Genomic DNA, 13471 nt, shown 5'->3' on the forward strand with positions numbered 1-13471 from the left:
ATACTCCCAAACGAGGAAGTAAAACTCCCAACACAGTGACATCAAACTCCATGTAACCAGTGTAAGGGATTTTTAATCCATTTGCAGCCTTCAAGCCAAGCCAGCCACACTCTTTAAGTGCACTGTCTGATAAATGGGAAAAATTCTCCTTAAAAAACTTTCCGTTAAGGTTGTAACCATTGATCCGCTATCTAACAAACAGTTAGCGTTAACCCCGGCAAAATCCACCTCCCCCTCCAAGCACTCACCCACTAAATTACACACACTTGGACTAACTCTATCCGAGCCTTGTGAGCCTCCTGCCAGTGTTTGGCTCTGCACACTGACGGGCTCTGATTTTCCACTTGCTCCGGACCCCGGAATACTATCCCTAACGCCAATTTTACCGTTAACGGGACAGTTTCTTGCAATATGGCCACTTTGTTCACATTTAAAACAGATCGGCTTCCCGTCAGCTGTTCTCCAAGGTTTAAAGCTACGTGCTTTAGAGAGCAGGACACTATCAGGGGCTATCGCCTTCATGACCAGTTCCAGCTGGGTCTGTTGCGCTTTCAGCAAAGACAACAGTTCACCATATTCAGAAGGACGCGACACATTACTTTCACAGGAAACAGCTGCTTCATTTGAAACTGGACCGACATAGGGATTTGCTTTAGAGGACTGATATTCATACTGAGCCACCCATTTAATGGCTTCACTTCTAACATCCTGTATTGACCACTGTGGGTTAACATTTACCAGATCTCTCAATCTCATTTTCAGGGCCTGGTCTCTCACACCCTCACAGAACTGGTCGCGTAGATCTCTTGCAGCTATCCGCACGTCTGTTTTACCCACTCGATCCATCAACTCCATCAAAGCATGCGAGTAATCAAGCAAAGACTCACCCTGTTGCTGTTTGCGATTAAAAAACCTGCGCTGTAATGATATTCGTGACTGCGTGCAACTGTACACTTCCCGAAGTACATCAAAAATGCATTGGACCCGTTCTCTTTGAGCTATTGGCAAGAATTTCACCTCCGTTCTAGCAGCGCCCTCTAGATGATCAAACACTATTTGGGCGCGTTCCTTCTTTGTCCGCCCTCGAGCTTGTACAAAGTTTCCCATTTGTTCAATCCATTCATCCAGAGTCAAACAATCGGCAACGGCCAAATCCCCAGAGAACAGCGGCATTTTCCGGTCCTGTTGCACATAAATGACATTGTCAGTATATCTAGTCCCTTTTCCGCCTGTAGCTCCAGCTGAGGTGGAGGGTCTTTCAGAGTCCGTAGTTGGTACAGCTGCTCTCAAAACCGCTAAGTCCGTTTCAAGATCTTTTAGTCGCTGCGCCATGTCCAACGTCGCGGACTCCTCTTGCACACCGCTGCTGCCAGCCGCATCCATTTCGCCGTCCCCAACAGAGGACGTCCCTCCACCGCTCCTGCTGTCCTTATAAACAAATAAAATTAAACCAACAAATCACCGCCCCTCAGGTTCCTTTTCTTTTTTTTTTTTAATTTGCCACGACAACGCCAAATGTTACCAGGGGTGAGGTGTAAAATAACTCAAAACCAAACAATGTAAAAGTTCAACTCAATTTATTAATCACAAACTTAAGGGGTCATCCCCCATTTACTCCTCCTGTCATCTAATCTGGTATCCGCCTGCTCCCACCCGACTGGAACCGCACACCACGAAGGCGAAAAACCCGCTTAAGTCACCGGCCCGATGGCGGGCAAGCCCAAACCCACACACGATTGCACTACAACTCACTGCAAACTAACACCCAAGCCTGCATGCACAAGAGTCGGGTGCAGAACGGCTCCGGGTGATTACCGACAGGAGGGTTAAACTCATTCATAGGGGGATGCCCAAACAAACAAAACAAACAAACAAAAATTAAACAGTTAGTCCGCCCGTACAATCAGCACCACCACAAACAATTGGACCAGGAGCGGACTAACTTTAAAACAAAAAACCCTAAAAGGACAGCAGGCAACGGTACCCAACAGCTGCAGCGTTGAGTTCCATTACTCAGTCAACATGCTTTTCCCAGGATCTACACCACTCAGATCCCAGCCCTGATGCTGCTAAAAACCACCTTGCACCAAGGCTGACGTGGCCCAATGACGTCCTGACCACTCCAACCAGGAAACTGGCACTCCCCTCTACAGTGCCACTTCCCCTTTTATAGCGGAGCAGCCCTAATCAACACAGCGACACCCTATGGTGCCAACCGCTACATATAGCAAAGCAGAGACCTTTTCTTTTACTTAAAAGATGTATGTTAAATGTTTATTGTCTGCACCTTGGGTCTGTGTGAAAAGCAATTTCGATCCTCTGTATGTCTTCTACATACTGCAGAATTGACAAATAAAGTGACTTTGACTTTGACTTTGATGTATAAACATGTACATAAACATGTACAAAAACATGTATATAAACATGAAGAAAAACATGCACATAAAAATGTTTTTAAACATGTACGTATACATATATATAAATATGTATATACGCATATAAGTAAACATGTATATAAACATGTGTCATGGTTCTTCTAGTGAGGATCGGACTTCCCAGCTGCCCTGAACGCACCCTCATTCCACACGCTAATTACTGATGCGCTTCACCTGCACGGTGCTCTTTAAATACCTGCTTGTGACAACTTCTCTCCGCCAGATCGTCTTGGTTCTTCCCTGCAAGTATCCAGCCGTTGTCCTTGTTTTTTGGACCTGGATTCCCGTCTCTGCCAGCCCCCTGACTGGTAACTCTGTCTTGTTTGATTATTGGATTCCTGGGTTACTGACCTCTGGACCATTCTTTGGATTTGGATTCTGGATCACGGATTTATCTTCTCTGCCCCGATGGAGAGATTCAAAAGCACCTGCTTCTGTTGTTTGGAGTTCCTGACCCCCGCCAGTTATTCCCTCACTAACCTTTTCTCTATCCAGCAGTTGTCAACCCCACTCCAGCGGACTCCCTCCTGAATCTTCCAGTCCTGCCAGTTCGCTCTCACCGACTACACAACAGTACCTGGTACATGGAGCTATATTATCCTGCATCATTGCCACAGACTCCCTGCCTTCTAACACCTGTTCTCATACCCCCACAGAAGAGCTGACCAAGTGAGACCGGATAGAACACCATTGCATATTCTCATTGTTCAATAAACCACTTTTTACCTTTCTCTGGAATACTGATTTTATTGAGTCCAATCTCCGGGTTTGTGACAAACATGTACATAACATGTACATAAACATGTAAACAAACATATACACAAATATGTACACAAACATCTACATAAACATTTATATAAACATGAACATAAACTTGTGTAAAGACATGTGGATAAACATGTGTATAAACATGTGCATAAATATGTAGACAAACATATACACAAATGTGTATATAAACATGTACATAAACATGTATATAAACATGAACATAAACATGTGTATAAACATGTATATAAACACGTACATACACATGTTTTTAAACATCTACGTAAATATGTATATAAAAATGTCTACAAACATGTACATAAACATGTGTATAAACATGTGCATAAACATGTGTATAAATATGTACACGAACATGTATATAAACATGTACATAAACATGGATATAAACATGAACATAAACATGCGTATAAACATGTACATAAAAATGTTTATGAATATGTATGTAAACATGTATATAAACATGTACACAAACATCTACATAAACATGTAGGAAAAACATCTATGTAAATATGTATATAAAAATGTCTATAAACATGTACATAAACATGGATATTAACATGAACATAAATATGCGTATAAACATGTACATAAAAATGTTTATAATATGTATGTAAACATGTATATAAACATGTACACAAACATCTACATAAACATGTAGAAAAAACATCTATGTAAATATGTATATAAAAATGTCTATAAACATGTACATAAACATGGATATTAACATAAACATGTTTGTGAATATGTATGTAAATATGTATATTAACATGTAACCAAACATACATAAACATGTATATAAGCATGTATGCAAACATTTACATAAAAATGTAAATAAACATGTACATAAAAATGTGAATACATATGTACAGAAACATGTACAGTTTATACAGGTTAACCTTGTAAATACATTTAACTTTGTAAATACAGTTAACCTTTTAAAAACAGTTAACTTTGCAAATACAGTTAACCTCCAGCAGGCAGCTCTAATGATGATTAGATATGATAATGCAGGCCAAAAATGATTGATTCACGGACCAGACGTGGCCCGCGGGCCATGAGTTTGACACATTAAGCCATTGTTTGTGATTTTCAGGAATGAGTTATTGCATTAAAAAAACTGTGAAGTTGGTTGAGACAAATCAAGCCTTGGACATTTACAGTGATTTATTCACTTTTAACTTGCTTGTTGATGATTCTGTTTGAATCCCGTCTGTCTTGAATCTTCATGTGATCCCAGCGTTATACTTCTCGTAGACCTTTGCTATTGTTGTCTTTGACTGCTTTTACCAGTTTTTATTGCATATAAATGTGTTAAGAATCATAGATAAAGGCAAGGCAGTTTATTTTTAGAACACATGTCATGTACAGGACAATTCAAAGTGCTTTACATAAAAAAAAAACATTACAGATATTAAGAAATAGTAAAAGGCATCAACACATAATCACAATAAAATAATAAATTACATTAAAATGATTAAAAGCAAAATAAGTTAAAAAAGTTCATGTATAGGTGCATGAGAAAAGAAATGTTTTTAACCCTGATTTAAAAATGTCTACATTTGGGGAAAGTTTAATCTCCACTGGCAGTTTGTTCCATTTGTTTGCAGCATAACAGCTAAATGCTGCTTCTCCATGTTTAGTCTGGACCCTGGTCTGAACTCTGGTCTGGTCTCCGGTCTGAACTTTGGCCTGGACTCTAGTCTGGACCCTGGTCAGGAGTCTGGTCTGAACTCTGGTGTGGACCCTGGTCTGGACTCTGGTTTGGACTAGTTGACCAGAGTCTTTGGATCTCAGAGCTCTGCTAGGTTTATATTCTCTGAACATAGAAACTCTGGTCCCGAACCGTTCTGGGATGTAAACCATCAAAAGGCTGTAAATCTATTCTGTCACTGACTGGAAACCAGTATGAACTAGAAACCAGCATAAACTAGAAACCAGCATAAACTAGAAACCACTATAAACTAGAAACCAGCATAAACTAGAAACCAGCATAAACTAGAAACCGGTAGAAACTGGAAACCGGTGTGAACTGGAAACTAGAATAAACTAGAAACCGGTAGAAACTGGAAACCGGTTTAAACTGGAAACTAGTGTAAACTAGAAACCAGTATGAACTGGAAACCGGTATAAACCGGAAACCAGTAAAAACCAGAAACCAGTGTAAACTAGACCAGTACAAACTAGAAACCAGTATAAACTAGAAACCGGTATAAACTGGAAACCGGTATAAACTAAAAACCAGTGTAAACTAGAAACCAGTATAAAAAAGAAACCGGTAGAAACTGGAAACCGGTGTAAACTGGAAACTAGTATAAACTGGAAACCAGTATAAACTGGAAACCGGTATAAACTGGAAACCGGTATAAACTGGAAACCAGTGTAAACCTGAAACCAGTGTAAACTAGACACCAGTATAAACTAGAAACCAGCATAGATAGAAACCAGTATAAACTAGAAACCAGCATAACTAGAAGCCAGTATAAACTAGAAACCAGTATAAACTAGAAACCGGTATAAACTGGAAACCGCTGTAAACTGGAAACCGGTGTAAACTGGAAACCGGTGTAAACTAGACACCAGTACAAACTAGAAACCAGTATAAACTAGAAACCGGTATAAACTAGAAACCGGTGTAAACTGGAAACCGGTGTAAACTGGAAACCGGTATAAACTAGAAACCGGTACAAACTAGAAACCAGTATAAACTGGAAACCAGTATAAACTAGAAACCAGTATAAACTAGAAACCGGTACAAACTGGAAACCGGTCTAAACTAGAAACCAGTACAAACTAGAAACCAGTATAAACTAGAAACCAGAACAAACTAGAAACCAGTATAAATGAGAAACCATTATAAACGAGAAACCAGTACAAACTAGAAACCAGTATAAACTGGAAACCAGTGTAAACTACAAACCAGTGTAAACTGGAAACCAGTATAAACTGGAATCCATTATAAACTAGAAACTAGTATAAACTAGAAACCAGTATAAACTGGAAACCGGTATAAACTGGAAACCGGTGTAAACTGGAAACCAGTATAAATGAGAAACCAGTGTAAACTGGAGACCAGTATAAACTGGAATCCAGTATAAACTGGAAACCAGTATAAACTAGAAACCAGTATAAACTGGAAACCTTATAAACTAGAAACCAGTATAAACTAGAAACCAGTATAAACTAAACCGATATACACTGGAAACCGGTATAAACTGGAAACCGGTATAAACTGGAAACCAGTGTAAACTGGAAACCTGTGTAAACTGGAAACCAGTATAAACTAGAAACCAGTATAAACTGGAAACGGGTATAACCTCGAAACCGGTATAAACGAAAAACCAGTGTAAACTAAAAACCAGTATAAAAAGAAACAGTATATACTAGAAACCAGCATAGCTAGAAACCAGTATAAACTAGAAACCAATATAAACTGGAAACCAGTATAAACTAGAAACCAGTGTAAACTGGAAACCAGTATACACTAGAAACCAGTACAAACTAGAAACCAGTATAAAATTGAAACCAGTATAAACGGGAAACGGGTATAAACTAGAAACCAGTGTAAACTAGACACCAGTACAAACTAGAAACCAGTATAAACTGGAAACCGGTATAAACTAAAAACCAGTCTAAACTAGACACCAGTACAAACTAGAAACCAGTATAAATGAGAAACCAGTATAAACTGGAAACCAGTATAATCTAAAATCCAGTGTAAACTAGAAACCAGTATAATCTAAAAACCAGTATAAACTAGAAACCAGTACAAACTAGAAACCAGTATAAATGAGAAACCAGTATGAACTGGAAACCAGTATAAACTAGAAACCAGCATAACTAGAAACCAGTATAAGCTAGAAACCAGTATAAACTGGAAACCAGTACAAACTAGAAACCAGTGTAAATTGGAAATCAGTATCAACTGGAAACCGGTATAAACTAGAAACCAGTGTAAACTAAACACCAGTACAAACTAGAAACCAGTATAAACTGGAAACCGGTTTAAACTAAAAACCAGTCTGAACTAGAAACCAGTATAAATTATAAACCAGTGTAAACTAGAAACCAGTATAATCTAAAAACCAGTCTAAACTAGAAACCAGTATAAACTAGAAATCAGTATAAGCTAGAAACCAGTATAAACTAGGAACCAGTATAAACGAGAAACCAGTACAAACTAGAAACCAGTGTAAACTGGAAATCAGTATAAACTGGAAACCGGTGTACACTAGAAACCAGTGTAAACTAGACACCAGTACAAACTAGAAACCAGTATAAAGTGGAAACCAGTATAAACTAAAAACCAGTCTAAAGTAGACACCAGTACAACCTAGAAACCAGTATAAACTGGAAACTGGTAAAACTGGAAACCGGTATAAACTAAAAACCAGTGTAAACTAGAAACCAGTATAAATTAAAAACAGGTGTAAACTGGAAGCCAGTATAATCTAAAATCCAGTGTAAACTAGAAACCAGTATAATCTAAAAACCAGTATAAACTAGAAACCAGTATGAGCTAGAAACCAGCATAACTAGAAACCAGTACAAACTAGAAACCCGTATAAACTGGAAACCAGTATAAACTAGAAACCAGTACAAACTAGAAACCAGTATAAACTGGAAACCAGTACAAACGAGAAATCAGTACAACGTAGAAACCAGTGTAAACTGGAAACCAGTATAAACGAGAAACCAGTACAAACTAGAAACCAGTATTAATGAGAAACCAGTATAAACTGGAAACCAGTATAAACTAGAAACCAGCATAACTAGAAACCAGAATAAACTGGAAACTAGAATAAACTAGAAACCAGTATAAACTAGAAACCAGTACAAACTAGAAACCAGTATAAACTGGAAATCAGTATAAACTGGAAACCGGTACAAACTAGAAACCAGTTTAAACTGGAAACTGGTAAGAACTGGAAACCGGTATAAACTAAAAACGAGTGTAAACTAGAAACCAGTATATTCTAAAAACCAGTATAAACTAGAAACCAGTATAAGCTAGAAACCAGCATAACTAGAAACCAGTATAAACTAGAAACTAGAATAAACTAGAAACCAGTATAAACTAGAAACCAGTACAAACTAGAAACCAGTATAAACTGGAAATCAGTATAAACTGGAAACCGGTACAAACTAGAAACCAGTTTAAACTGGAAACTGGTAAGAACTGGAAACCGGTATAAACTAAAAACCAGTGTAAACTAGAAACCAGTATATATTAAAAACCAGTGTAAACTGGAAACCAGAATAATCTAAAAAACAGTGTAAACTAGAAACCAGTATATTCTAAAAACCAGTATAAACTAGAAACCAGTATAAGCTAGAAACCAGCATAACTAGAAACCAGTATAAACTAGAAACTAGAATAAACTAGAAACCAGTATAAACTAGAAACCAGTACAAACTAGAAACCAGTATAAACTGGAAACCAGTATAAACGAGAAACCAGTACATCGTAGAAACCAGTGTAAACTGGAAACCAGTATAAACTAGAAACCAGTACAAACTAGAAACCAGTATAAGCTAGAAACCAGCATAACTAGAAACCAGTATAAACTAGAAAAAAAAATAAACTAGAAACCAGTATAAACTAGAAACCAGTATAAACTAGAAACCAGTATAAACTGGAAACCATTATAAACTAGAAACTAGTATAAACTAGAAACCAGTATAAACTTAACCGGTATACAATGGAAACCGGTATAAACTGGAAACCGGTGTAAACTGGAAACCAGTGTAAACTGGAAACCGGTATAAAGTGGAAACCAGTATAAACTAGAAACCAGTGTAAACTAGACACCAGTACAAACTAGAAGCCAGTATAAATTGGAAACTGGTATAAAATGGAAACCGGTATAAACTAAAAACCAGTGTAAACTAGACACAATTATAAATTGAAAACCAGTGTAAACTGGAAACCAGTATAATCTAAAAACCACTGTAAACTAGAAACCAGTATAATCTAAAAACCAGTATAAACTAGAAACCAGTTTAAGCTAGAAACCTGCATAACTAGAAACCAGTATAAACTAGAAACCAGTGTAAGCTAGAAACCAGCATAACTAGAAACCAGCATAAAGTAGAAACCAGTACAAAGTAGAAACCAGTATAAACTGGAAACCAGTATCAACTAGAAACCAGCACAAACTAGTTACCAGTATAAACTGGAAACCAGAATAAATGAGAAACCAGTACAACGTAGAAACCATTACTAACTAGAAACCCGTATAAATGAGAAACCAGTATAAACTGGAAACCAGTATAAATTAGAAACCAGCATAACTAGAAACCAGTATAAGCTAGAAACCAGTATAAACTGGAAACCAGTACAAACTAGAAACCACTGTAAACTGGAAATCAGTATAAACTGGAAACCGGTATAAACTAGAAACCAGTGTAAACTAGACACCAATACAAACTAGAAACCAGTATAAACTGGAAACCGGTATAAACTAAAAACCAGTCTAAACTAGACACCAGTACAAACTAGAAACCAGTATAAACTGGAAAATGGTATAAACTGGAAACCGGTATAAACTGAAAACCAGTGTAAACTAGAAACCAGTATAAATTAAAAACCAGTGTAAACTAGAAACCAGTATAATCTAAAAACCAGTATAAACTAGAAACCAGTATAAGCTAGAAACCAGTATAAACTAGAAACCAGTATAAAATAGAAACCAGTACAAACTAGAAACCAGTATAAACTTGAAACCAGTATAAACTAGAAACCAGTACAAACTAGAAACCAGCATATCTAGAAACCAGTATAAACTAGAAACCATTACAAACTAGAAACCAGTATAAACTGGAAACCAGTATAAGCTAGAAGCCAGTATAAACTGGAAACCAGTATAAACTAAAAACCAGCATAAGCTAGAAACCAGTATAAGCTAGAAACCAGTATAAACTGGAAACCAGTATAAACTGGAAACCGGTGTAAACTAGAAACCGGTATAAGCTAGAAACCAGTATAAGCCAGAAACCAGTATAAACTGGAAACCAGTATAAACTGGAAACCGGTGTAAACTAGAAACCGGTGTAAACTAGAAACTGGTGTAAACTAGAAACCGAATGTCTCTGACATTCAGGTCCTAGCCCTGACTGAGACCTGGATCCGTCCAGAAAACACAGCTACACCAGCTGCCCTTTCTGTCAATGCAGAATTTACCCAAACACCTCGCTCAGCTGGACGAGGAGGTGGAACGGGCTTTCTTATTTCTAAAAAGTGGAACTTTACCTCTCCATCCTATGGCTACCTGCTCATCACCTGAGTATCACCAGTAAAGGTCTCTACACCCATCACTGCATACATTCTGGTCATTTACCGCCTCCGGGTGGCAGTATAGCTGAGTTTGTCTCTGAAATGGACATGATTCTCTCTGACATTCCTGATGATGGCACACCACTAATTGTCATGGGAGACATCAACATTCACATTGACAAACCACAGCGACGGACTTTCTGGCTCTCATCTACTCTTTCAATCTCAAACTGGTTCAGACTCCTCCAACACACAAAGCTGGTAATACTCTTGACTTGGTGCTGACCAGAAACTGCTCCACAGCCGACCTGTCTGTCACCCCGCTGCACCTCTCAGACCACTTCCTGGTTAAATTCTCTGTCTTCCTTCCTCATGTCAATCAAGCGGCTCCTAAAATGGTGTCCTACTGCAGAAACCTGAGCTCCCTCAGACCTACACAGCTGTCTGATGAGGTTTACTCTGCCCTCCCTTCCCACTCAGACTTCTCCTTACTGACTGTTAATGAGGCTACAGAAACACTCTGCTCCTCTCTCGCCTCCTCTCTGGACAAACTCTGTCCTCTGGTGTCCAAACCAGACAGACAAAACCCTTCCAGTCCATGGCTCACAGAGGTTCTGAGGGAGCACAGAGCCGGACTCGGGGCTGCAGAAAGAAAGTGGTGCAAATCAAAAGAGCACACTGACTTGTCTGAGTACCAGCAAAAACTTATAACTTTCACATCCAGCCTAAAGGCGGCCAAGATAGCCTTTTATCAGAACAAGATCCGCAATGCTCCCAACACACGACATGTTCATAGTGTTTAACTCTCTTCTATCTCCACCACCTGCTCAGCCTCCCACTGTGCTGACTGCAGAAATGTTTGCTTCCTACTTCACTGAAAAGGTTGCTACCATCAGTAACCAATTCACTGAGCCGGACCAACTCAGCCTTACCAAACCAGCTACTGGTGCCTCACTCTGCTCCTTCCGCTCTCTAAATGAGGACCAAGTCTCTAAACTTCTAGTCAGCTCAAAACCCACGACCTGTCTTCTTGATCCTGTTCCCTCTGACATCCTGCAGAGCATTTTACCTACAATCAAACCTGCAGTAACTCATATTATCACCTCCTCTCTTAAATCCGGTGTCTTTCCTTCTGCCTTCAAGCAAGCTCGGGTTACCCTGCTGCTGAAGAAACCCACACTCAAGCCAGCCCAGGTTGGAAACTACCAGCCGGTCTCACTGCTTCCATTCATGTCTAAATTACTAGAGCTTGCCGTCCTCAGTCAGGTCCCACAGTTCCTCCAAGACAACAACCTGTTAGATCCATATCAGTCTGGCTATAGGCAAGGCTGTTCTACTGAACCTGCTCTCCTGTCAGTTACTGATTCCCTACGGGTTGCCAGATCCGCTGGTCAATCCTCAGTCCTTATACTGCTGGACCTGTCTGCTGCCTTTGACACGGCCCACCATCACATACTGTTCTCCAAACTCTCGGAGCTTGGTATCTCAGGATCTGTCCTCTCGTGGTTTATGTCCTACCTCACAGGAAGATCCTTCAAAGTATCTTGGTGAGGGGGCGTGTCCAGATCACATGGGCTGACAACAGGGGTGCCTCAGGGCTCGGTGCTTGGCCCTCTTCTCTTTTCTCTATACACCTCCTCACTCTGTGCAGTCATTAGCTCTCATGGTTTCTCCTACCACTACTATGCAGATGACACTCAGCTTTTCCTTTCTTTCCCACCTGACGACACAACATCTCAATGTGAATATCAGCATGTTGCTGATATTTCCACATGGATGAAGGCTCGCCACCTTCAGCTAAACCTGTCCAAGACTGAGCTTATTGTCTTTCCAGCCAATCCTTCTTTACCACCACAGATAAGCGTGCAGCTTGACTCCATCACACTTGTGTCTACGTCTTCTACCAGGAATCTTGGTGTCATGGTAGACAACCAGCTGACCTTTAAGGACCATGTTGCCTCGGTTGCTGGATCTTGCCGATTTGCTCTCTACAACATCAGGAGGATCAGACCCTACCTGACTGAACACACGACCCAGCTCCTGGTCCAGGCTCTGGTCATTTCACGCATTGACTACTGCAACTCCTTACTGGCTGGCCTGCCTGCATGCTCAGTTAAACCTCTGCAGATGATCCAGAACGCAGCAGCACGTCTGGTCTTCAACCAGCCCAAAAGAGCTCATGTCACTCCGCTGCTAATCGCTCTCCACTGGCTTCCAGTTGCAGAGCATCAGATTCAAAGCTCTGCTTCTGGCTTACAAAACAATAACCCAAACGGCTCCGGTCTACCTCCACTCCTTAATCCAGAGCTACACTCCCTCTCCACAGTTACGCTCTGCCAGTGAAAGACGCCTAGTGCTCCCACCACAACGTGGCGCCACATCAGTAGCTAGACTCTTCTCCTCTGTTGTTCCCCGGTGGTGGAACGATCTACCAAACTCCGTCCGATCCGCAGAGTCCTTATCCACTTTTAAGAGCAAGCTAAAGACTCAGTTGTTTAAGGAGCATTTCCACACTTAGCTTAACTAAATGAGTTAGAAAGATTTGTCCAGCTCTTTGGCTGAACCAAGTACTGAAGAAGCTGTGTGCACTTATACCCAAGATGATATTGTGTGATGAAATCATGCACTTATGCCCAAGATGATATTGTGTGATGAAATCATGCACTTATGCCCAAGTTGATATTGTGTGATGAAACAGTGATCTTGCATTTAAATAAAATGACTTAAAAATAATAACAATAAAAAAAAATAAAAAAATAAAAAATTATATGCACTGCACTAGCACTACATGACAGCACCTGGGTCCAACTGGACTCAAAAGCGGTCTGACTATCACTTAATTATGACGTCCATCTTGTTTGAATTCATGCTTGTGTTGTTCTTACTCTCAAATGTAAGTCGCTTTGGATAAAAGCGTCTGCTAAATGACTGTAGAATAGAATGAAATACAACACAAGGAAGAAAAATAAAAACATTT

Source organism: Melanotaenia boesemani, chromosome 8 (genome assembly GCF_017639745.1).
Source record: "Melanotaenia boesemani isolate fMelBoe1 chromosome 8, fMelBoe1.pri, whole genome shotgun sequence".
In the NCBI taxonomy this organism is placed as follows: domain Eukaryota; kingdom Metazoa; phylum Chordata; class Actinopteri; order Atheriniformes; family Melanotaeniidae; genus Melanotaenia; species Melanotaenia boesemani.